The 23,787-nt window shown below is 37.5% G+C and overlaps 1 long non-coding RNA gene across 1 annotated transcript; it reads right to left on the minus strand.

Moving 5' to 3' along the window:
* Window positions 1-753: 753 nt before the first annotated feature.
* Window positions 754-13,760, minus strand: LOC128548656 (uncharacterized). Its single transcript, XR_008367196.1, has 3 exons — window positions 13,639-13,760; window positions 11,455-11,604; window positions 754-841 (listed from the first exon to the last, which is right to left on the minus strand). It is a non-coding gene; the product is annotated as an uncharacterized LOC128548656 (long non-coding RNA).
* Between the last annotated feature and the right edge of the window lie 10,027 nt (window positions 13,761-23,787).

Genomic DNA, 23,787 nt, shown 5'->3' on the forward strand with positions numbered 1-23,787 from the left:
ACAGGAAAAAAGCCCTGTTGACCTTTGACCTCCAATTGTGACCTTGACCTTTGAGCTAGGGGTCCGGGATTTGCGCATGACACGTCATCTCATCATGGGGAACATTTGTGCCAAGTAATACTAAAATCCCTTCAAGGATGGGAGAGTTGTGGACCGGACAGGAAAAAAAGCCCTGTTGACCTTTGACCTCCAATTGTGACCTTGACCTTTGAGCTAGGGGTCCAGGTTTTGCGCATGACACGTCGTCTCATCATGGGGAACATTTGTGCCAAGTAATATTAAAATCCCTTCATGGATGACAGAGTTATGGACTGGACACGAAATTGCGGACCGACGGACGGACGGACAGACGGACGGACGGAATGACGGAAAAGTGCATTCCTATAGTCCCCGAAACTGGTTTTCAACCAGTAGGGGACTAATAAAATGCTCAAAATTACTTACTTTCAAGATAAAAGCTTTTAATTTTGTGCGGCAACTGACATGTAATGACATGAAGTCAATGACATCATTTTAAGGCAACAATATTTTGTAGAATTTCTGCAGTAATTTATTCATTATTTCAGCATTATTAAACCATTACGCATCAGATCAGAGACAGGTAAATGATTTTTTTCAGAAGAATAAATATACAAACACATTTAATTTGTCGTAAACTTTGTCTGAGTCGTTAGCTTCTGGTTGGGCAAACGCACATGCAAATGTTAAGGTATACTACCTCCTTAACTTGTACAACTCATTTCAAAATACTTACTGGTCTTAGAGGAATAAACACGGGAGTTCCACCAGCCACTCTAACCATTGGTTCATAGCAGTCAAAGTATGGTTCTATTATAATCACCTGTAAGGTACATAGTAAACACAACAATACAGATATTTCTATGTATGTATTTTCTTTGTCTCTAACAACACTTTAACTAACAAGTTTAGCCTCATTTTGGAATATCTCTGAGTGTGTTTATTTCTTTTATTTTGATGAGTCTACTTCATCATTTAAGTACTTAACATTTTACTGACAATGCTAGAGACATAATTTATATTCTAAAATGAAATTAACTTTAAGAACAAATTTTTGTGTGACCTAAAGTTTGTAAAAACAGTCTAACTAGGGTTAATCAAAGACCTAAAAATTTTTCTTTTAAATAAAGTTTAAAAACAAATTTCAGGAGAAATGATTTATGTTAAACAAACAAAAGCACTAAATTTGAAGCTTAATTATCAACAAGGGCTGTACTTAAGACAGCGTGCTTCACTATTCGGCGACTTGACAGTAAAATGAATTTATGTCTTCTTTAAAAGGAATATACACCAAGATATAAAAAGACCCTACTATTCAGAGGGGTTAAAGGTCAAGTATGGGAGGGGTACTGATGATGATGGTAAAGATATATTTTGAGTTTCAAGTCATTATCTTATATAGTACCAAAGTTATGTCCAGAAAACGAAGTTTGTCAACAATTTAAGTATGAAAGGGGCATAATTTGGTCAAAAATCAGAGTTATGGAGATTGTTACCACACATGCAGATAATGATGATAAAGATACATTTTAAGTGATAAAGAAATATTTTTAATTTCAAGTCATTATCTTTTAAAGTACCAAAGATATGTATATAAACGAAGCTTTGGAAAAAATTATGGGGCAAGTAGAATAGCACCCTCATTCTCCAAATAGTGGAGCTAAAAAGGAAACCCATGTGAAAATATCTGAGACTGCAATGCCCTATTTCTGAGCTAACTGAGCATGAGAATTTAAATCTATAAATAAACAAGGAGCTACATTTTCAAAATGCAAAATCATGCCCCTGGGTGACCAAAGATGTTTTTTTTTTTTTAGGTTTTAAGTTTAACCCTTATCAGCTGGACACGATTGATTCTGCCTTTGCGACCAGTGTAGATCATGATCAGCCTGCACATCTGTTTGCTAAGAACCTTTTTTAAGATCATATGAAGGTCAAAGTCATCTATGTACAGGTCAGTTTGTAGATCCTGCCTCAAAGTTGTTGAATGTGAGCATGAACTAAATTGGGTCATTAATGTGAGCTGGCAGACCATAAATGTTGTCTATTAAGGTTTTAAGTTTAAAGGTGAAGGTCATATATGAGGTTAAGGTTACTTTATATAGATCGGTTTGTACATCTTGCCACAAGGATTCTTGAGTGTTTGAACTAAACAAGGTCATTAATATGGGCTGTAGGCAATCTGGTTTGTACAGACGGACAGACAAACAGAGTTTAATCAGGGGTATAATGCTCAGGGGTATAAAAAATAAAATTAGGTTTCTAATCAAAGTCAGGCATTCGACCCCAGGCAAGGTAAAATTTCATGTTTTCCAATAACCACATCAACAAGAGCTCGTAGAACACAAAATGCCCCCCTTGATGCATTGAGTAACTGCACAAGGAACAGAAATTATTTGGTCACATTGCACTGGACATTTGCCATACTCACCTCAAATCAATAATTATGGGTCATATCAAATGTGATCTTAAATTCTTGCATAAAAACTACTTTTTTCACTGGATCCACCCATGTATTAATGGGAGAAAAATCGTGTGCAAACAAGGCAAATCACCCCTTACAGAAGCAAGCCTCTGTGGCGTACATGCTGCGTATTTGCTGTGTATATGCCGCGAACACAGTAGTACGCCAGAGGAGTACATTTTACATACACCACATGCCGCGTACTATTTCGACGAGTACACAGCATGTACGCAGGAGGTCACTAGTACAATTCAAGTACGCAGCACAGACTCTGAAAATTTAAGGAGTACACTGCATGTACGCAGGAGGGACTTGTACAAGAAAATAGTACACTGCATGTACACCGCAGATACTTTGAAATTTGTGCAGTACACTTCATATACGCGGGAAAGACTTGTACAATTTCTTTTGGTATTTATACTCAGTTTTTTTTTATAAGTTAACGTCTGAAGTAAACTTCATATATGTGGGAGGGACTTGTTCATTTTCTTTTGGGGTTTATACTTTGAATTTTTTTAGGTAAAAGTCTGAAGTACACTTCATGCAGGAAGGATTTGTACATTTTTTTTTTTTTTTGGAAGCAAGAACTTGATTTCCGAGTAACTTTTATCTTAATAGCATAGAATAGTTCAGATTACCGGTATTCTGAACAATGAAAATTTGCCATTTACTATTTGCAATGTTCATTTGTGAAGCTTACATCTTAGTGATTTCTGAGCTGCACCTTGCATGCAGTGTAAAAATATATTCTTTTTCATTTTGAATTAATCCTGGAGCTTTCTAACTTGGATAATTGAAAAGCCTTATTTGAACTTCATTGCATTACATTTTGTAATACATGAAATAATTACCAAGATAATGCCTCAACAGCGCCCGAATGAGAAGAATTAATAGCTCTCACTGTTATTTGAATACTCTTAAGCAAAACACCATTCTATCATGTTTTATAAAGGCTTTAATGCTCATTATGTTAACTCATTAAGGCCTCACCAGATTAAAAAAGTTGTTCATCGGATTTGCCGCTCGTATATTTTCAGAACTTTTTTGGCTAATTGCGCTCGCCCCATTGGAAAAAATCAATCCAAAATTTTTTGGCGCGCTACTTTTTACGGACGTAAAAGTGTATAAATGCTTATATAATTCCAGTCCTAGATTGTTCTCAGATGGATTTTAATCAAAATAAATACATACTACGCACACATCGTCTATAATAAATCATAACACTTATATTTAGTTGCATTAAAGTTGTTTCCCCTTGATGCAGTTACGCCATTTTCTTCAAATGTTTACCAAATTACATGCTACAAAAATTGATTTATTTCATTGAAAAGTGGATGAAGAAAAGCATACTAATTTATTTGATAACATCAATCTACATTATTTTGGTAAGGGTAAATACTTATTGATGCATGTCACTTATCTTTTTTCTGTTTTTTTCTGTCCAAATGATCAGCATTTGCATACAAAAGTTGGTGGGGTAAGGAATTTACATTATCACAGCAGTTTCGCCACAAGAGTACACAGCATGTATGCAGCAGGAGTACACAGCATGTACGCCGCAGGACTCGGGCCAGGAGTATACAGCATGTACGCCGCAGGAGTACACAGCATGTACGCCGCAGGAGTACACAGCATGTACGCCACAGGAGTACACAGCATCTACGCCGCAGGGGTAGTACACCGCAGGCTCATTTGCATGTGAAAAGTGTATGTGCCGCGTACATGCTGCGTACTATTTCCCGCATACTAAATTCCTCCAGCGTACATCCTGTGTACTATGTAGTCCACAGCATGTACGCAGCAAGTAGTACGCGGCAGAGCTCATTTGCATGTCAAAAGTGTACTACAAACGTACTATCGGTGTATGTGCGGTGTATATCCTGCGTACTATCTAAAGCCCTTGATTTCAGTACACATCATGTACGCATCATATACGCTGTATGTACACAGCAAGAGTACGCAGCAGGCCTTTTTCTTCTGTAAGGGACGTGCTGTTAATACACGATTTTTATTTTTGAAATGCTTTGCCAGGGACGTATGTACGTATTTCTGCGCAGACTGATATTTGGCATCTGCGTCTTGTTTCTGCCATAATAACCTCTTCTTGTAACATTAAAGATACAATGTAATCCGTAAATCTGTAGTATGTTTAGCTGCAGGTTATAACACACTAAATAGTTGTTGTTCTTTATTCTATATAAAATTGACCTATTTCCAATGGCCGCAGCACAAATCAGGACCCATTTTAAATGTCTGTAACCTACATTTTCTTGAAGAGTATTGTCAATGCTAAATAAAAATCAAAAGAAAAGTGGGGGTCATGTTTGATGCAAGAAAAATAATTTCAGTCAAACACACAAACTGCAAAATCAGCAAAAATGTGAACCCTAAATTACACTGGTGGTGTATGATCTAAGTTTCCATGAAAAATTTTGTCATGTTGTTATTTCATTATGAAAATGCTACCTACATGTCAAGCATAGATCTGTCATGTGATTTTAGCAAAAAAAATTGCAAAGAAAATAAGGAAAATAGCTCTACAGAGCAAAAAAACTGAGAACTATTTGTATCCGCCATTATGCGACTACCATTTTCTTTCGCGCCATTTTTCTATTTAGTGTCTGTATGCCTGCATCAGTTTCCAACCCCAAAGGTACTGCCCCCATCAATGTACGCACTCGTTTCTCTTAGAGTTTACTCCCTTTACAAAGCGTCGGTTCAGTTGTTGTAAATAACCGTGAATGAATAAGTATCGCGTGTAACTTGCGCTACTGCTCGTTTTAAGGAATCATATTAATGATTTTTGTTAGTATCAGTCAGTATACTTTTTTCCTGATTTTTGGCAGAATTCATATAATAAACCTTGAAAGCTCTTCACTACCTTCGTACTCATCCGTACTCTAAATGTGTTCGTACTGAAAATAATTCGAATGTAAAGTTATTATTCATGTTTGTTATAACGAGAAATAAAAATAAGATGCTCAAAAACCTTCAAATCATGCTTTTGGTAGTGTTGTTGATATGTGGGCCCCGGTTATGGATATTTAAAACATGTTTACCGTTTCCAAGAACAACAGAATGGTAAATAAACTAGAATGTGTCTGTAGGACACAGGGTGTACCCCCCACTGGTACATTTGTCACAAATAAGGGGCAATAATTCAAATGTTTGCAGTCTGAATGGGGTATAACCTCAACAAACATTTTATGAAAAGGATTCATTATTCCAGGCCCTATACTTTTTGAGCTATGAGCATCAAAAACAAAAAATCCACTATTTTGGCTATTTCAAGGGCCATAACTCTGTAATAAGAGCTAAGATTCTCAAGAAGAATGCCAAGTGTGCAAGGTCACATGACGATAAAGACTCCAGCAAGGTTTCCTGAATTTACATCTAATACCTTTTGAGCTAGGCACATAATTAGGTGAAAAAGTGCATTTTTTTTACTATTTCAGGGGCCATAACTTTAAAAATAGGGGGTGGAGCCAGCCAAAAAATTACAGGTGTGCAAGTTTATATCATGAGAAAGACTTATGCAAGTTTTCAACCATTTATATCATATACTTTTTGGGCTAGGTGCGTCACAAGGTGAAAATGTGCATTTTTGACTATTTCAGGGGCCATAACTCTTAAAATAGGGGGCGGACCCAAATGAAAAACAGGAGGTGCGCAAGTTCATATCATGATTAAGACTCATGCAAGGTTTCATGAATCTATATCAAATACTTTTTGAGCTAGGCGTGTCACAAGGTGAAAATGTGCATATTTTACTATTTCAGGGGCCATAACTCTGAAAATAGGGGGCGGAGCCAGATGAAAAATAGGAGGTGCGCAAGTTCATATCATGATTAAGACTCAAGCAAGGTTTCATGAATCTATATCAAATACTTTTTGAGCTAGGCATGTCACAAGGTGAAAATGTGCATTTTTGACTATTTCAGGGGCCATAACTCTGAAAATAGGGGGCGGAGCCAGATGAAAAATAGGAGGTGCGCAAGTTCATATCATGATTAAGACTCACGCAAGGTTTCATCAATCTATATCAAATACTTTTTGAGCTAGGCTTGTCACAAGGTGAAAATGTGCATTTTTGACTATTTCAGGGGCCATAACTCTGAAAATAGGGGGCGGAGCCAGATGAAAAAAAGGAGGTACGCAAGTTCATATCATGATTAAGACTCATGCAAGGTTTCATCAATCTATATCAAATACTTTTTGAGCTAGGCTTGTCACAAGGTGAAAATGTGCATTTTTTACTATTTCAGGGGCCGTCACTCTGAAAATAGGGGGCAGAGCCAGACAAAAAATAGGAGGTGCACAAGTTCATATAATGATAAAGACTCATGCAAGAATTCATCAATTTATATCAAATACTTTTCGAGCTAGGCGCGTCACGAACTTCGGACGGATGGACGGACGGACGGTTGCATGGACAAGACCAAATCTCTATGCCCCCACCACTCATCACATATGAAAACAATAAATTTAGTCATCGTGTCATGTTTTTATGCAAGAACAGCAACAGTACATGTTTGTTTTGTGTATCAACGTCAGCAGAAGCCCATGGGCTTCTGCAGAGGTTAATACACAAACAAGAGGACCATGATGGTCCTGAATCGCTCACCTGTTCCCACATGACCCAGTTTTGAGTATGATGTCGTTTTTTCTATTACTATGAAATCATTAATATTCGTGGGGGACTAATTTTTGTGGATTTCGTGGTTGAGTCAATCCACGAAATTTAATCCCAACGAACAAGTAAAATTCCCATTCATTTTATGTTCAAAAATTGAAATCCACGAATTCATATCCCCACGAAATTGCCGTTTTAACCAAAACCACGAAATTTCATGCCCACGAAATTTACTGATTTCACAGTATTTGACATAGTGACCTAGTTTTTGAGCTCATGTGACCCAATTTTGAACTTGATCTAGATATTATCAAGATAAAAATTCTGACCAATTTTGATGAAGATCCATTGAAAAATATGGTCTCTAGAGAGGTCACAAGGTTTTTCTATTATTTGACCTATTGATCTACTTTTCGAAGGTACGTGACCCTGTTTTGAACTTTACCTAGATATCATCAAGGTGAACATTCTCATCAATTTTCATGAAGATCTCATGAAAAATATGGCCTCTAGAGAGGTCACAAGGTTTTTCTATTTTTATACCTACTGGCCTAGTTTTTGACTGCACGTGACCCAGTTTCAAACTTGACCTAGATATCATCAAGATGAACATTCAGACCAACTTTCATACAGATCCCATGAAAAGTTTTTTTATTATTTGACCTACTGACCTAGTTTTTATGGCACGTGACCCAGTTTCAAACTTGACCTAGATATCATCAAGGTGAACATTCTGACCAATTTTCATGCAGATCCATTGAAAAATATGGCCTCTAGAGAGGTCAAAAGATTTTTGTAATTTTAGACCTACTGACCTAGTTTTTGATCGCAGTTGACCCAGTTTCAAATTTGACCTAGATATCATCAAGATGAACATTCAGACCAACTTTCATACAGATCCCATGAAAAGTATGGCCTCTAGAGAGCTCACAAAGTTTTTTTATTATTTGACCTACTGACCTAGTTTTTATGGCATGTGACCCAGTTTCAAACTTGACCTAGATATCATCAAGGTGTACATTCTGACCAATTTTCATGAAGATCCATTCAAGGGTATGGCCTCTAGAGAGGTCACAAGGTTTTTCTATTTTAAGACCTACTGACCTAGTTTTTGATCGCAGTTGACCCAGTTTCAAATTTGACCTATATATCATCAAGAAAAACATTCAGACCAACTTTTATACAGATCCCATGAAAAATATGGCCTCTAGAGAGGTCACAACGTTTTTTCATTATTTGACCTACTGACCTACTTTTTGAAGGCACGTGACCCCCTTTCGAATTTGATCTAGATATCATCAAGATGAACATTCTGACCAAATTTTATGGAGATCCATTCACAAGTATGGCCTCTAGAGAGGTAACAAGGTTTTTCTATTTTTAGACCTACTGACCTAGTTTTTGACCGCACATGACCCTGTTTCGAACTTGACCTAGATATCATCAAGATGAACATTCAGACCAACTTTCATACAGATCCCATGAAAAATATGGCCTCTAGAGAGGTCACAAGCTTTTTCTATTATTTGACCTACTGACCTAGTTTTTGACGGCACGTGACCCAGTTTCGAACTTGACCTAGATATCATCAAGGTGAACGTTCTGAACAATTTTCATGAAGATCTTGTGAAAGATATGGCCTCTAGAGAGGTCACAAGGTTTTTCTATTTTTAGACCTACTGACCTAGTTTTGGATTGCACATGACCCAGTTTCGAACTTGACCTAGATATCATCAAGGTGAACATTCTGATCAATTTTCATGAAGATCTCATGAAATATATGGCCTCTAGAGAGGTCACAAGGTTTTTCTATTTTTAGACCTACTGACCTAGTTTTTGACCGCACGTGACCCAGTTTCGAACTTGACCTAGATATAATCAAGATGAACATTCAGACCAACTTTCATATAGATCCCATGAAAAATATGGCCTCTAGAGAGGTCACAAAGTTTTTTTTTATTTTTAGACCTACGGACCTAGTTTTTGACAGCACATGACCCAGTTTCAAACTTGACCTAGATATCATCAAGGTGAACATTCTGACCAATTTTCATGAAATATATGGCCTCTAGAGAGGTCACAAGGTTTTTCTATTTTTAGACCTACTGACCTAGTTTTTGACCGCACATGACCCAGTTTCAAACTTGACCTAGATATCATCAAGGTGAACATTCTGACCAATTTTCATGAAGATCTCATGAAATATATGGCCTCTAGAAAGGTCACAAGGTTTTTCTATTTTTAGACCTACTGACCTAGTTTTTGACCGCACATGACCCAGTTTCGAACTTGACCTAGATATCATCAAGATGAACATTCAGACCAACTTTCATACAGATCCCATGAAAAATATGGCCTTTAGAGAGGTCACAAGGTTTTTCTATTATTTAACCTACTGACCTAGTTTTTGAAGGCACATGACCCAGTTTCGAATTTGATCTATATATCATCAAGGTGAACGTTCTGACCAATTTTCATGAAGATCTTGTGAAATATATGGCCTCTAGAGAAGTCACAAGGTTTTTCTATTTTTAGACCTACTGACCTAGTTTTGGACTGCACATGACCCAGTTTCGAACTTGACCTAGATATCATCAACATGAACATTCTGACCAATTTTTATGAAGATCCATTGAAAAATATAGCCTCGTAGGAGGTCACAAGGATTTTCTATTTTTAGACCTACTGACCTAGTTTTGGATCGCACATGACCCAGTTTCGAACTTGACCTAGATATCATCAAGATGAACATTCTGACCAATATTCATAAAGATCCCATGAAAAATGTGACCTCTAGAGTGGTCACAAGCAAAAGTTTACGCACGCACGCACGCACGGACTGACGGACGGACGACGGACGCTGCGTGATCACAAAAGCTCACCTTGTCACTTTGTGACAGGTGAGCTGAAAAACGTGTATTATCCCTACAATAAAGCATTCTCTAGTATTTGGCAAAAAAGTTCTAATGTTCCGGGTCAATGTGACCTTCTCAAGTTATTGTCCAGAAACTGTTTAAGTGCTCAAATTAGATTTCTAATCAAAGTCATGTGTTCGACCCCAGGCAAGGCAAAATTTCATGTTTTCCAATAACCACATCAACAAGAGCTCGTAGAACACAAAATGCCACCCTTGATGCATTCAGTAACTCCACAAGGAACAGAAATTATTTGGTCACTTTGCACTGGACATTTGCCGTACTGACCTCAAATCAATAATTATGGGTCATTTACAAGTCTTAAGTGACCTCCATATCAAATGTGATCTTAAACCAAAGCATTCTCTAGTTATTTGGCAAAAAAAGTTCTAATGTTCCAAGTCACTGTGACCTTGACCTTTGACCTACTAACCTCAAGATAAATAGGGGTCATCTGCCGGTCATGACAAACCTACCTATCAATTTTCATGATCCTAGGCCCAAGCGTTCTTGAGTTATCGTCCGGAAAGTGTTTAACTATTCTCTGCGGCCTTTGACCTACTGACCTCAGAATCAATAGGGGTCATCTACTGGTCATGACCAACCTCCCAATGAACTTTCATGATCCTAGGCCCAAGTGTTCTTCAGTTATCAACCCGAAACTATTTAACAGTTTCCGGTCACTGTGACCTTGACCTTTGACCTACTGATCTCAAAATCAATAGGGGTCATCTGCTGGCCATGATCAACCTCCCTATCAACTCTCATGATCCTATACCCAAGGGTTCTTGAGTTATTGTCCAGAAACGCTATAACTAAAATCAATTGGTGTCATCTGCTGGTCATGACCAACCTAGCTATTAACTTTCATGATCCTAGGCTCAAGCGTTCTTGAGTTATCGTCCAGACACCATTTAACTGTTCTGGATCACTGTGACCTTGACCTTTTACCTACTGACCTCAAAATCAATAGGGGTCACCTGCTGGTCATGATCAACCATCCTATTAACTTTCATGATCCTAGACCCAAGCGTTCTTGATTTATCGTCCGGAAACCGTTTAACTGTTCCGGGTCACTGTGACCTTGACCTTTGACCTACTGACCTCAAAATCAATAGGGGTCATCTGCTGGCCATGATCAACCTCCCTATCAACTTTCATGATCCTAGGCCCAAGCGTTCTTGAGTTATCATCTGGAAACCAATTGGTCTACATACCGACTGACATACCGGCGACAAACATCTACAAAACATTATACCCTTCCTTTTTCGAAGCGGGGCATAAAAATTTGTTCTTCCTCTCCCTCTCAGAACAAAGGTCAGTACAGGTAAGATGTCAAAGAAGACTGACAGGTAAAAGAACTGTGGCATTCATAACTGAAATACTGTCAAATAGCAGCATTAAACCTATCAAACACTTCCTACCTCATCTCCGGGGTTGACCAGCCCCTGTATGGTAGAGAATAAAATACCAAATGCTCCAACACTGACCATCACTTCTGACATAGCATCAATCTGTCTGCCCATGATAGGGCTGTACAGCTGGGCCAGTGTTTTCACCAAATGTGGGTGGCCCTGAAAAAACAATTTAAAAGCTTTTAGAAATTTATTCAAAATTATATACATTGATCACTATTTATGTTTGATTTTGTTTCATCAATAACTATAATGTTAATATATTCATTACTTTTACAGTGCAGTAAATGAGAATTCATTAAAACTAGAGCTTCACGGGAGTGACGAATTATACCACCACAATACGGTCTTGTCACAGAAGTAAGCCAATGTTAAAGTCGAACTTGTCCTATATTTTGATGATGTTACACTGTTTATCAAAATGATTTAAATCTGTCAACCCTGCAAAAAAATTCTAACTAATCTGGGTCACTGTGACCATGACCTTTGACCTATGACCTCAAAATCAATAGGGTTCATTGCTGGTCATGATTAACCACCCTATTAAGTTTCGTGATCCTGGGCCCAAGCGTTCTAAAGCTATTGTCCAAAACGGCTTAACTGTTCCTGGTCACTGTGACCTTGACCTTTGACCTACTGAACTTATCAATAGGGGTCACCTGCTGGTCATGACAAACCTCTATCAACTTACATGATCCTAGGCCAAAGTGTTCTTGAGTTATCATCCAGAAACTGTTTAACTGTTTCCGGTCACTGTAACCTTGACCTTTGACCTCAAAATCAATAGGGGTCATCTGCTGGTCATGACCAATCTCCATATCAACTTTCATGATCTTAGGCCCAAGCGTTCTCCAGTTATCATCCAGAAAGCGTTTAACTGTTCCGGGTCCTCGTGACCTTGACCTTTGACAGACTGACCTCATAGTCGAACTTGACCAGTATTTTATGATGTTATACCTGTAAACCAAAATTTATGATCCTAGGCCCAAGCATTCTCAAGTTATCATCCGGAAACTGTTTAACTGTTCTGGGTCATTGTGACCTTGACCTTTGACCTCAAAGTCGAACTTGACCTGTATTTCATGATGTTACAGCTGTGTACCAAAATTTATGATCTGGCTCAAGCGTTCTCAAGTTATCATCAGAAACCGTTTAAACTGTTCCCGGTCATTGAGACCTTGAGCTTTGACCTACTGACTTCAAAGTCGAATGTGACCTGTATTTTAAGATGTTACACCTGTACGCCAAATTTATTTAAATCTATCAAGCCAAGCTATTGTCTGGAAACCATGGAAACCAACAGACTGACCAACAACCTCACTCCTATATACCCCTCCAAACTTGTGGGAGTATAAATTTCTTATTCACATGCAGAGTAAGTAAAGTTTATAAATTTGCTTAACACAATACAAGCTAGCATTACAGTTTTTCAAACTTGAAAACAAGAGCACCGCAATGCAGATCATTATGCCTGAAGGTATGAACTTCAACTCCTAAGTGTGATCTTGACCTTGTCTGATGTCTTGATGTGGTGAACATTTGTGTCAAGTTTCCTCGAAATCCTTCAAGGGGTTCAAGGGTTACAGAACGATGACCTTTGACCCCTAAGTGTAACCTTGACCTGAAAGCGAGACATCCAGAACATGCGCTCTACCGTCGTCTCGATGCAGTGAACATAATTTTGTGCCAAGTTTCTTTACAATCCTTCAAGTAGTTCAAGAGTTACAGAGCAGACACGAAACACACTCATATGACTGACCCCTAAGTGTGACCTTCAAGTGAGCCATCCAGAACATGCGCTCTGCACCTCGCCTCGATGTGGTGAACATTTGTGTCAAGTTTCTTCTCCTTCAAGGGGATCAAGAGTTACACAGCAGACACGAAATTGCTAATGGATGGACAGACGGACGGAAGTTCCACCGAAATGAAGGAGGGGCCATTTCATTTATTATTTTCTTTTGTCTAAATAGGGGGTTGTGGCCCTATAATCTGTTCTTAACGGATTGAAGCCTTTGTTCTCTTTACTGTTAGATGGCCCTCTCTTTCATTTAAGTTGCTCGGACGGACCAGGGGTATAACATCATATGTCCCTTAGGGCATATAAAAAAATCTAAACTCTTGTCAGTCTTAATATTTCTACCAATATATTGAGCATCTACTACATATTTCACATTTTAAGCATTTAGTGACTACATAAGACCTAGTGTACTGGTGGAACAGTGAATTTTCCGAACTGGTTATAGTTTTTGCAAACTCATCAAGGACATGTTGTGGTGGATGATAATCTGGAATCCCTGAAAAAACAACAACAACAAAATGTCAAATATTTACACAATTTAATAATAAAACAAGAGCTAACAGAACAGTGTAGCAACATAATCAAGAAATGTATGCAACTGAGTCCTTAGAATATACATAATAATGGCAAAATCTAAAGACATTGTAAGCATATCAAACTATCTGTACTTAACCCAACTGCTGGTAAACCTTATTTGAAAAATCGATAATCTTGTAGCTTTGAGCGTTATCTTCCATAAATTTACGTCCATCTCTGAAATAAAGTGACGCCATTCATATTTGACCAAAGGGGGATAATTTGAACAACCTTGGTAGAGGATGCTACATACCAGATAATGAAGCCCTAGGAACTGCGGTTTTGGAGAAGAAGATTTCAAAGTTTTTCCTTTCGGTTGCCATGGTAACCCAAGTTCTGTAAGGAATTCAATTCTTTCAAATTCTTTTAAAGAAGACCACCCAAGGAATATCCCTGTGACGATTCATCAAAAATGGACTTGTGGTTTAGGATGGGATGTTGTTTAAAGGAAAATGTTGATGGACGACGCACAACGGACAACCACTGACCATAATAGCTCGTCCTTGAGCACTTTCTGCTCAGGTGAGCTAACAATAGTACATCATCATACAAATACACACAGAATGACACCAAATTGCGTGAAATGGCACATATGATTTCAAAATTTTCAGAAGCATGCCCCCCGACACCCCTAGCCCCTAGCCTAACCCATGTGAATGTTCGGCATCATACATGCGTGGAAAATCGCTAAAATTTTTTTTTTTGTAATTTCCTTTTTAATAAAAAATAAACTTCAAACACTTTGCCCAAATTCTAGTTTATACGTTTGGTACACATATGATCTGTGAAAAACATTTGGCAGAAGTCTATAAATTAAGAATATTTGACTTATGACATCCAAGTGTGACCTTGACCTTGAACCTCAAGACCTAGGTTATTTGTGTACATGTAACTCATTGTCTTAATGAGGTTAATATTTGAGGCTAGTTTGATGAAAATCTTTCCAGAGGTTAAGAAGATATGGAGAGAACGCTAAAGCTTTTTGGACCTATGACCTCAAAGTGCAACCTGGGCCATGTGGCCAGGGTAGTATGATGTGCATCTACTTATATCATGATGTGAAATTTTATGTGAAGTCATTTGAAATACATCAAACGTGGAAATCAATAATGGACAGACAGATGGACTGACAGGTATGACTCAATATAGTGCCCATATACTTTCATCTGTGGTATAATTAAAAGTTCAGTCTGAACACTATATAACTACTTGGATTTGTTTTGTTTTATTCATTTTTATTTGATTACGCTGCGCTGCATAGTTATGGCCATTTCCGGCCGAACTAATCAATGTAGGCCCAGCGAAATTTCAATTTTGAGACCTGATATCAAATACAGGTTGATGCCTGGATGTGATCCAAATTGTAATTTATGTATTATATGTAAATGGGGGCCTTAATTCAAAGCTCGGATGTTATTTTTAGAACATGTCTGGTGGAGGTATTATTATTCTGTTTTTGCAATGTTTTAGCTGTTATTTTCCGATTAAATTTGTCAAAAGTTCCAAAAGGTTAAATAAAATAATAATATAAATATTTGATGTTGTTTATTTAGAGTTGTTAATTAACAAAATCATCTACAAGAGACCCACGGTTCCCTTCTGACTTGAACACAAAACATCCAAGGGGACAACTGCACGACCTTGAACTGTCTAGTCTATACCCTACTTTTTATTATAATAATATTAAAAACATTAAATCGTTTAAAAGGTACAACCACATTATTATATTTACGACTGATATATGTCACGTACACATCTGGTTTATTTATAAACTACATGCCTTATTGTATCGATAAATATGCTACATTATGTACTTTAACTGTTCTAAGTATGCTTGACAATAAAGCTTTACTCTATGTTTATAAATTGCTGCCATTTTTTCATTATTAAATATTTTTCTATTCTGTTTTTTTTTTTGTGTATTTTCTGGCCGAAAGTCTAAATTTTGTGATCGCAGGTGTTTACATGTATTTCGGGTAAAAATAAAATACCTATTTACGATCGCGCTGTATGAAATTTTACAGTTAATTTTGTATAATGTTTATTCTCTAGCAGTGCTGAAAGTTTGAAGCGATAATATTAAATAATAAATGCTCTATGCGCGTTTTTTGTGTACGTGATGCCTAAATGTCGCGATATTTCATTTAACTATCAGATTTACATACCGTATTTTACCTAAATCTTGGGACAATATAAAATAATTATTTTTTTCACTGTCCCAAGACTTATTTCCCGAAAAATAATTATTTTGAAAAGTGTCCCAAAAATATGGACACATAATCGTCATCGGGTAACATCCCCCACCACCGTGTTGAAAGCGAAAAAAAAAACTTAACGATTATCGGTAATTATTCTTGTTGATAAACAAGTAATGGCCATGTTTTCATCATCAATTAACACCCCCTCAAAGAGCTAAAATGAAGTGTGTCGGTATCATGACATTAGAAGTGGGGATCAAAGCGGTATAGTTTCCCCGAGATTTTCATGGCATTATATGTCATGTTTTCGCGCCATGTTGCACATCACTGTTTGATCGTACCGCCTCAGTTCTTAAGTGCTGAGAAGTAGATCTAGTGTTGTAACAATCAATAAAAAAGCTTCTTTTTAATTTGTTAAAGCGAATGTGCAATATCCCGTACAAACTGACAGGTAAATTCTGTCTATTCTGTTTATGCGCCAGGTGTAGGCTGCATTTTTCAGTGCTCTCAAATATTGATAGTTTTCTGACATTTATACTTTGTTCAGAATTCTGAAAATTGGATATATTGGATATCATCTAGTCGTGGTTGGAATGTTGTAAATTTAAGGTGAATCATAATTGTGATTTTGAAGTTATTTTGATTTTTAAAAAAATCATTATTGCAATTAAATTGCCAAACTTTCATATATCAGCATAGCCTGCAGCAATAATGTGTTTCAGTGAGCGAATGTCACCGAGGATTATTTATAAAAGATCAGAGTTGCACAATATTGGACAATTACCAAGTGCACAAAAGAGACCTAATCCCATGATTATCAAAAGATTGAAAGAGTTTCGATTAATTCAGTATAGAGGGACTCGAGGTGGGAAAAACCAGATTAGACGAGCATGGGACACTAACAATGGGGTAATTAATAACAACTTGATACGGATAAAACCTGAAAACTGTACATTAGTTCAGGGGCAGAAAAACATCAAAATTTGCTCCGTCAATACACGATCAGTGAAAAATAAAACACTCTCCATATGTGACTTCATCCTTACAAATGAATTCGACATTTGTGCCATAACTGAGACATGGCTCGGTAGCTCTGTTGACAAAGCGTGCATCGGCGAACTCGTGCCCGACTGTTACAAAATGAAACATGTCCCTCGTAGTGGTAGGCGCGGCGGGGGCGTAGCAATTATTCACAAGAGAGCCATACAAGTGAACATTGTCACATCAAGCAAAGACAACGAATTTTCCCAATTTGAGTATATGGATTGCAATTAGTCACAGGCGGACACTCCAGAAGCCTACGGCTTGCCATTATATACCGGCCACCCCCTTCCAAAGAAAACGGTTTAAACACAAATATTTTCCTGGAGCAAGAATGGCCCAATTTCTTAACTAAATATGCTACAATTGACAAGACCACCATCATTGTAGGGGACATTAACTTCCATCTTGATTTACCGAAAATAGTGACACAAAAAAGTTTACAAGCAGTCTAGATGCATTGGCATGCGTCAACACTGTACATGAACCAACACATGTAGCTGGGCATACGTTGGATGTAGTGATAACCAGAGATAATGATGTCACGGTTTCAAATATCGAGGTCATAGATCCTGGACTCTCTGATTCAAATGGAAAGATGTCACGTGATCATTTTGCTGTGATATTTGGCGCTAAAGCTTCCAAACCACCCCTAGTACAAAAAAAGTGTGTCGTACAGAAAATTACGTTCGATCGACATTGACTCATTTCGAGAAGACATACGAAGAATTGATTTCTTTAACACACAATGCACTCCATCTGATACTGATATCGATGAATTTGTGGCGGAATATTCAAATCAGTTAATTTCTATAGTAGACAAACACGCCCCTTTGACTACCAAGACTATTGTGTTAAGACCTTCATGTCCTTGGTATACCGAGTCAACTCCACAAAGCAAAACATCAGAAACGAAAATTAGAACGGAAATGGCTGTGAAAGTAAGCTCACAATCGATCACCAAATTTACCGAACACAGTGTGCTGAAGTGAATAAGATGCTAAAACAAGCTCGTGTTGAATACTATACAGGCAAAATTGACTCATGTGGCAGTGATCATAAGAGTTTATCAAAGATTACCAAAAATCTTCTTGGCGATACAAATCAGGTGATTTTACCATCACAATCATCTCCACAGCATCTCGCACAAGATTTCAGTGACTTCTTTATTGGAAAGATCGAAACAATCAGAAACGATATAGCATCGCAAACACAATCTGTATCTGATTTAGATGACATAGAAACTGAATACACAGGTGTCAATTATGTAGAGTTTACTCAAGCCTCAGAAGACGAAGTGAAATCAATTATCAAAAAGTCAGCGAACAAATCATGCGAACTAGATCCTATCCCAACATGGTTATTAAAAGAATGTCTTGACGAACTAACACCAGTGATAACAACAATTATGATGCATCTCTAGATGCTGCGTATGTGCCCAAAGCGTTCAAACATTCACGAATAAGACCTCTTCTAAAAAAGCCAAGCCTAGATTCTAATGTCCTAAAAAACTATAGACCTGTGTCAAACTTGCCGTTTCTGTCTAAAATCTTAGAAAAAGTGGTAGATGTTCGAATTGAAAATCATCTGAGGAACAACGAACTTCATGAAGTTAATCAATCTGCTTATAAAAAATTCCACTCAACCGAAACCGCCCTATTAAAAGTTCAAAATGACATTCTTCAATCGTTGGATAAGAACAATGTGACTATTCTTGTGATGCTTGATCTCTCTGCAGCATTTGACACTATTGACCACGGGACGTTGATTCATCGCCTTGAACGTCACTTTGGTGTTACAGGCAAGCCACTCGCATGGATGATGTCATACCTTAGTGACCGCTACCAAACCGTATGCATAGATGGCGAGCTATCACAACCAGTGCTAATGAAGTACAGTGTACCCCAAGGGTCTGTTCTGGGGCCAAAGAACTACACAATGTACACAAAACCAGTCGGAGCTATCTGCAGAAAGCACGGACTGAACAATCATTTCTATGCGGACGATTCGCAGTTATATCAATCATTCAAACCAATAAATAAAATGTCTATTGAGGAGACCATTCATCGCGTTGAAAGTTGTTTAAAGGATATAGTAAGTTGGATGAATAATAACATGTTGAAACTCAATGCTGAAAAAACAGAATTAATCATATTTTCATCTGAACACAAGACACAATCTGTTTCAAACATATCTGTGAAAGTGGACGGCTCTGAAATCAAACAATCAGGCAGTGTCAGGAACCTCGGTGCTTTCCTGGATTCGAACATGAGGATGGAGCAACATGTGAATAGTGTGTGTAGGAATTCCTATGCACAGTTGCGGCAAATTAGTCACATCAGACAATATATAACCGCAAACGCAACCAAATCTCTAATCAACCTCTTGTTACATCACGTTTGGATTATTGCAACTCTCTTCTATATGGAATTCCGAAACGGTCAATGAACAAACTGCAATATGTCCAAAACACGGCAGCTAGAATCGTAACCAGAACATCCAGATACGACCATATAACGCCTGTTCTGCGTGAACTCCATTGGCTTCCTGTGCAATGTAGGGTAGAATACAAAATTATAACACATACATATAAGGCACTCAAAGATCAATCACCAGCTTATGTAGCGAACATGCTAGAAATATATACACCATCCAGAAATCTGAGATCGCAGAATAATGCATTAAAACTAGTGGTGCCCAAATGTCGAACAATACGATTTGGTGACAGAGCTTTCAGACAGCTGCTGCGAGTTATGGAATGCCCTCCCATCTGGCATAAGAGAGGTGCAAGACCGTGCAAAGTTTCAAAAAAGCGCTAAAGACGCATTATTTCATACAATTCTTTGGCAACTAACATCTCACTGATTACCTGATTTATAATGTAGGTACTTTGCCGGCCAATTAATTACTTTAATTAAGAACTCCAGTGTGACAGAATAATGTTGGCGGTGTTTTTTTTTTTTTTTTTTTTTTTTTTTTTTTTTTTTCTGTGGGATGTATCATGGATGTTTTCCGGGCCGTTTAGGTAGCGATTGACCCAATCATCCGGGTCGGTTTGCATGCTGTGATGCATTTCGCAGACATCATACTGTTTAATTCTGTCTGTTCAAAATGTAAGATATCTTCTGTTCTATTCTGCTCTGACCTGTGTCTTTGATAGGTCAGTTAATGTTTTATGATATTGTACTTTTGTTTCATGTTTTGATCGGCCTACCTTCCAATTTAAAATGCTTGGTATCTTATTACCGTAATGTAATTTTAATTTCTTCTATAATAGTTCAATTCCCATTTTTTTTATTGAACATTATATAAATGTTTTTATGTAAAGCACTTTTGAACGTATTTTTATATGAAAAGAGTGCTATATAAATGTGGTATATAATAATAATAATAATAAGTAAACGTGTCAAACTATAATACCAGATATCTTACCTCTGTGACCTATTTGCCCTCAAGGAAATTACAAAATGGTTTGAGAAGAATATCTTATTATAAAGTGTCTTGTCAAAAATACATGTACATGTACAAAGATTCATTCAAAACTTATTAAAAATACGCAACAACATCATTATTGTTTTTGTTTTTTAACAGCATTTTCTATTTACGTTCACGAGGTCACGTAACAGAAATCTGTTTGCCAAAAATCGTTTTACTTCATATTTTTAAATTGCTGCCGCCTTTTCATTATTTAAGATTTTTCTATTCTGTTTTTTGTACTTTCTGGTCAAAAGTCTGAATTTTATGCCCATAGTTTTTCATGGCGTTTTGATATCTGTACGATTCGCAGGTAAATTCCAGTCAGTGGTAAATAAAAATAAATAAATAACGGAAAATGGACTTCCTGGCTGCAGCAAAAAAAACCCCAAAACAAGAGGACCATGATGGTCCTGAATCGCTCACCTCTTCCCACATGACCCAGTTTTGAGTATGACATCGTTTTTTCTACTATTTGACATAGTGACCTAGTTTTTGAGCTCATGTGACCAAGTTTTGAACTTGATCTAGATATTATCAAGATAAAAATTCTGTCCAATTTTCATGAAGATCCATTGAAAAATATGGTCTCTAGAGAGGTCAAAAGGTTTTTCTATTATTTGACCTATTGACCTAGTTTTCGAAGGTATGTGACCCTGTTTTGAAATTTACCTTGATATCATCAAGGTGAACATTCTCACTAATTTTCATGAAGATCTCATGAAAAATATGGCCTCTAGAGAGGTCACAAGGTTTTTCTATTTTTAGATCTACTGGCCTAGTTTTTGACCGCACGTGACCCAGTTTCGAAACTAACCTAGATATCATCAAGGTGAACATTCAGATCAATTTTCATGAAGATACATTGAAAAATATGGCCTCTAGAGAGGTCAAAAGATTTTTCTAATTTTAGACCTACTGACCTAGTTTTTGACCGCAGTTGATCCAGTTTCAAACTTGACCTAGATATCACCAAGATGAACATTCAGACCAACTTTCATACAGATCCCATGAAAAGTATGGCCTCTAGAGAGGTCACAAGGTTTTTTTTATTATTTGACCTACTGACCTAGTTTTTGACGGCATGTGACCCAGTTTCTAAACTGACCTAGATATCATCAAGGTGAACATTCTGACCAATTTTCATGAAGATCCATTCAAGGGTATGGCCTCTAGAGAGGTCACAAGGTTTCTCTATTTCAAGACCTACTGACCTAGTTTTTGATCGCAGTTGACCCAGTTTCAAACTTGACCTATATATCATCAAGATACACAATCAGACCAACTTTCATACAGATCCCATGAAAAATATGGCCTCTAGAGAGGTCACAACGTTTTTTCATTATTTGACCTACTGACCTACTTTTTAAAGGCACGTGACCCACTTTCGGACTTGATCTAGATATCATCAAGATGAACATTCTGACCAAATTTTATGGAGATCCATTCACAAGTCTGTCCTCTAGAGAGGTCACAAGGTTTTTCTATTTTTAGACCTACTGACCTAGTTTTTGACCGCACATGACCCTTTTTCGAACTTGACCTAGATATCATCAAGATGAACATTCTGACCAAATTTCATACAGATCACATGAAAAATATGGCCTTTAGAGAGGTCACAAGGTTTTTCTATTATTTGACCTACTGACCTAGTTTTTGATGGCACGTGACCAACTTTCAAACCTGACCTAGATATCATCAAGATGAACATTCAGACCAACTTTCATGAAGATCTCATGAAAAATATGGTCTCTAGAGAGGTCACAAGGTTTTTCTATTATTCGACTTACTGACCTAGTTTTTGATGGCACGTGACCCAATTTCGAACTTGACCTAGATATCATCAAGATGAACATTCTGACCAATTTTCATGAAGATCTCATGAAATATATGGCCTCTAGAGAGGTCACAAGGTTTTTCTATTTTTAGACCAGCTGACCTAGTTTTTGACCGCAGTTGACCCAGTTTCGAACTTGGCCTAGATATCATCAAGATGAACACTCAGACAAACTTTCATACAGATCCCTTGAAAAATATGGCCTTTAGAGAGGTCACAAGGTTTTTCTATTATTTGACCTACTGACCTAGTTTTTGATGGCACGTGACCCAGTTTCGAACTTGACCTAGACATCACCAAGATGAACGTTCTGACCAATTTTCATGAAGATCTTTTGAAATATATGGCCTCTAGAGAGGTCACAAGGCTTTTCTATTTTTAGACCTACTGACCTAGTTTTTGATGGCACGTGACCCAGTTTCAAACTTGACCTAGATATCATCAAGATGAACATTCTGACCAATTTTCATGAAGATCTTGTGTAATATACGGCCTCTAGAGAGGTCACAAGGTTTTTCTATTTTTAGACCTACTGACCTAGTTTTTGATGGCACGTGACCCAGTTTCGAACTTGACCTAGATATCATCAAGATGAACATTCTGACCAACTTTCATAAAGATCCCACAAAAAATGTGACCTCTAGAGTGGTCACAAGCAAAAGTTTACGGACGGACGGACGCACGCACGGACGCACTGACGGACGGAAGACGGACACCGCACGATCACAAAAGCTCACCTTGTCACTTTGTGACAGGTGAGCTAAAAACAACAACAAAAACACTTTACTAGTAACAAGAGGACCATGATGGTCCTGAATCACTCACCTGTTCCCACATGACCCAGTTTTGAGTATGACGTCGTTTTTTCTATTATTTGACATTGTGACCTAGTTTTTGAGCTCATGTGACCCAGTTTTGAACTTGACCTAGACATCATCAAGATAAAAATTCTGACCAATTTTCATGAAGATCCATTGAAAAATATGGCCTCTAGAGAGGTCAAAAGATTTTTCTAATTTTAGACCTACTGACCTAGTTTTTGACCGCAGTTGATCCAGTTTCAAACTTGAACTAGATATCATCAAGATGAACATTTAGACCAACTTTCATACAGATCCCATGAAAAGTATGGCCTCTAGAGAGGTCACAAGGTTTTTAGCTCACATGTCACAAAGTTTTGTGATCGCGCAGCGTCCGTCGTTCGTCCGTGCGTCCGTCAGTGCGTAAACTTTTGCTTGTGACCTCTCTAGAGGTCACATTTTTCATGGGATCTTTATGAAAGTTGGTCAGAATGTTCATCTTGATGATATCTAGGTCAAGTTCGAAACTGGGTCACGTGCGGTCAAAAACTAGGTCAGTAGGTCTAAAAATAGAAAAACCTTGTGACCTCTCTAGAGGCCATATTTTTCACAAGATCT

The sequence above is a fragment of the Mercenaria mercenaria genome, chromosome 15 (genome assembly GCF_021730395.1).
Source record: "Mercenaria mercenaria strain notata chromosome 15, MADL_Memer_1, whole genome shotgun sequence".
Lineage (NCBI taxonomy): Eukaryota > Metazoa > Mollusca > Bivalvia > Venerida > Veneridae > Mercenaria > Mercenaria mercenaria.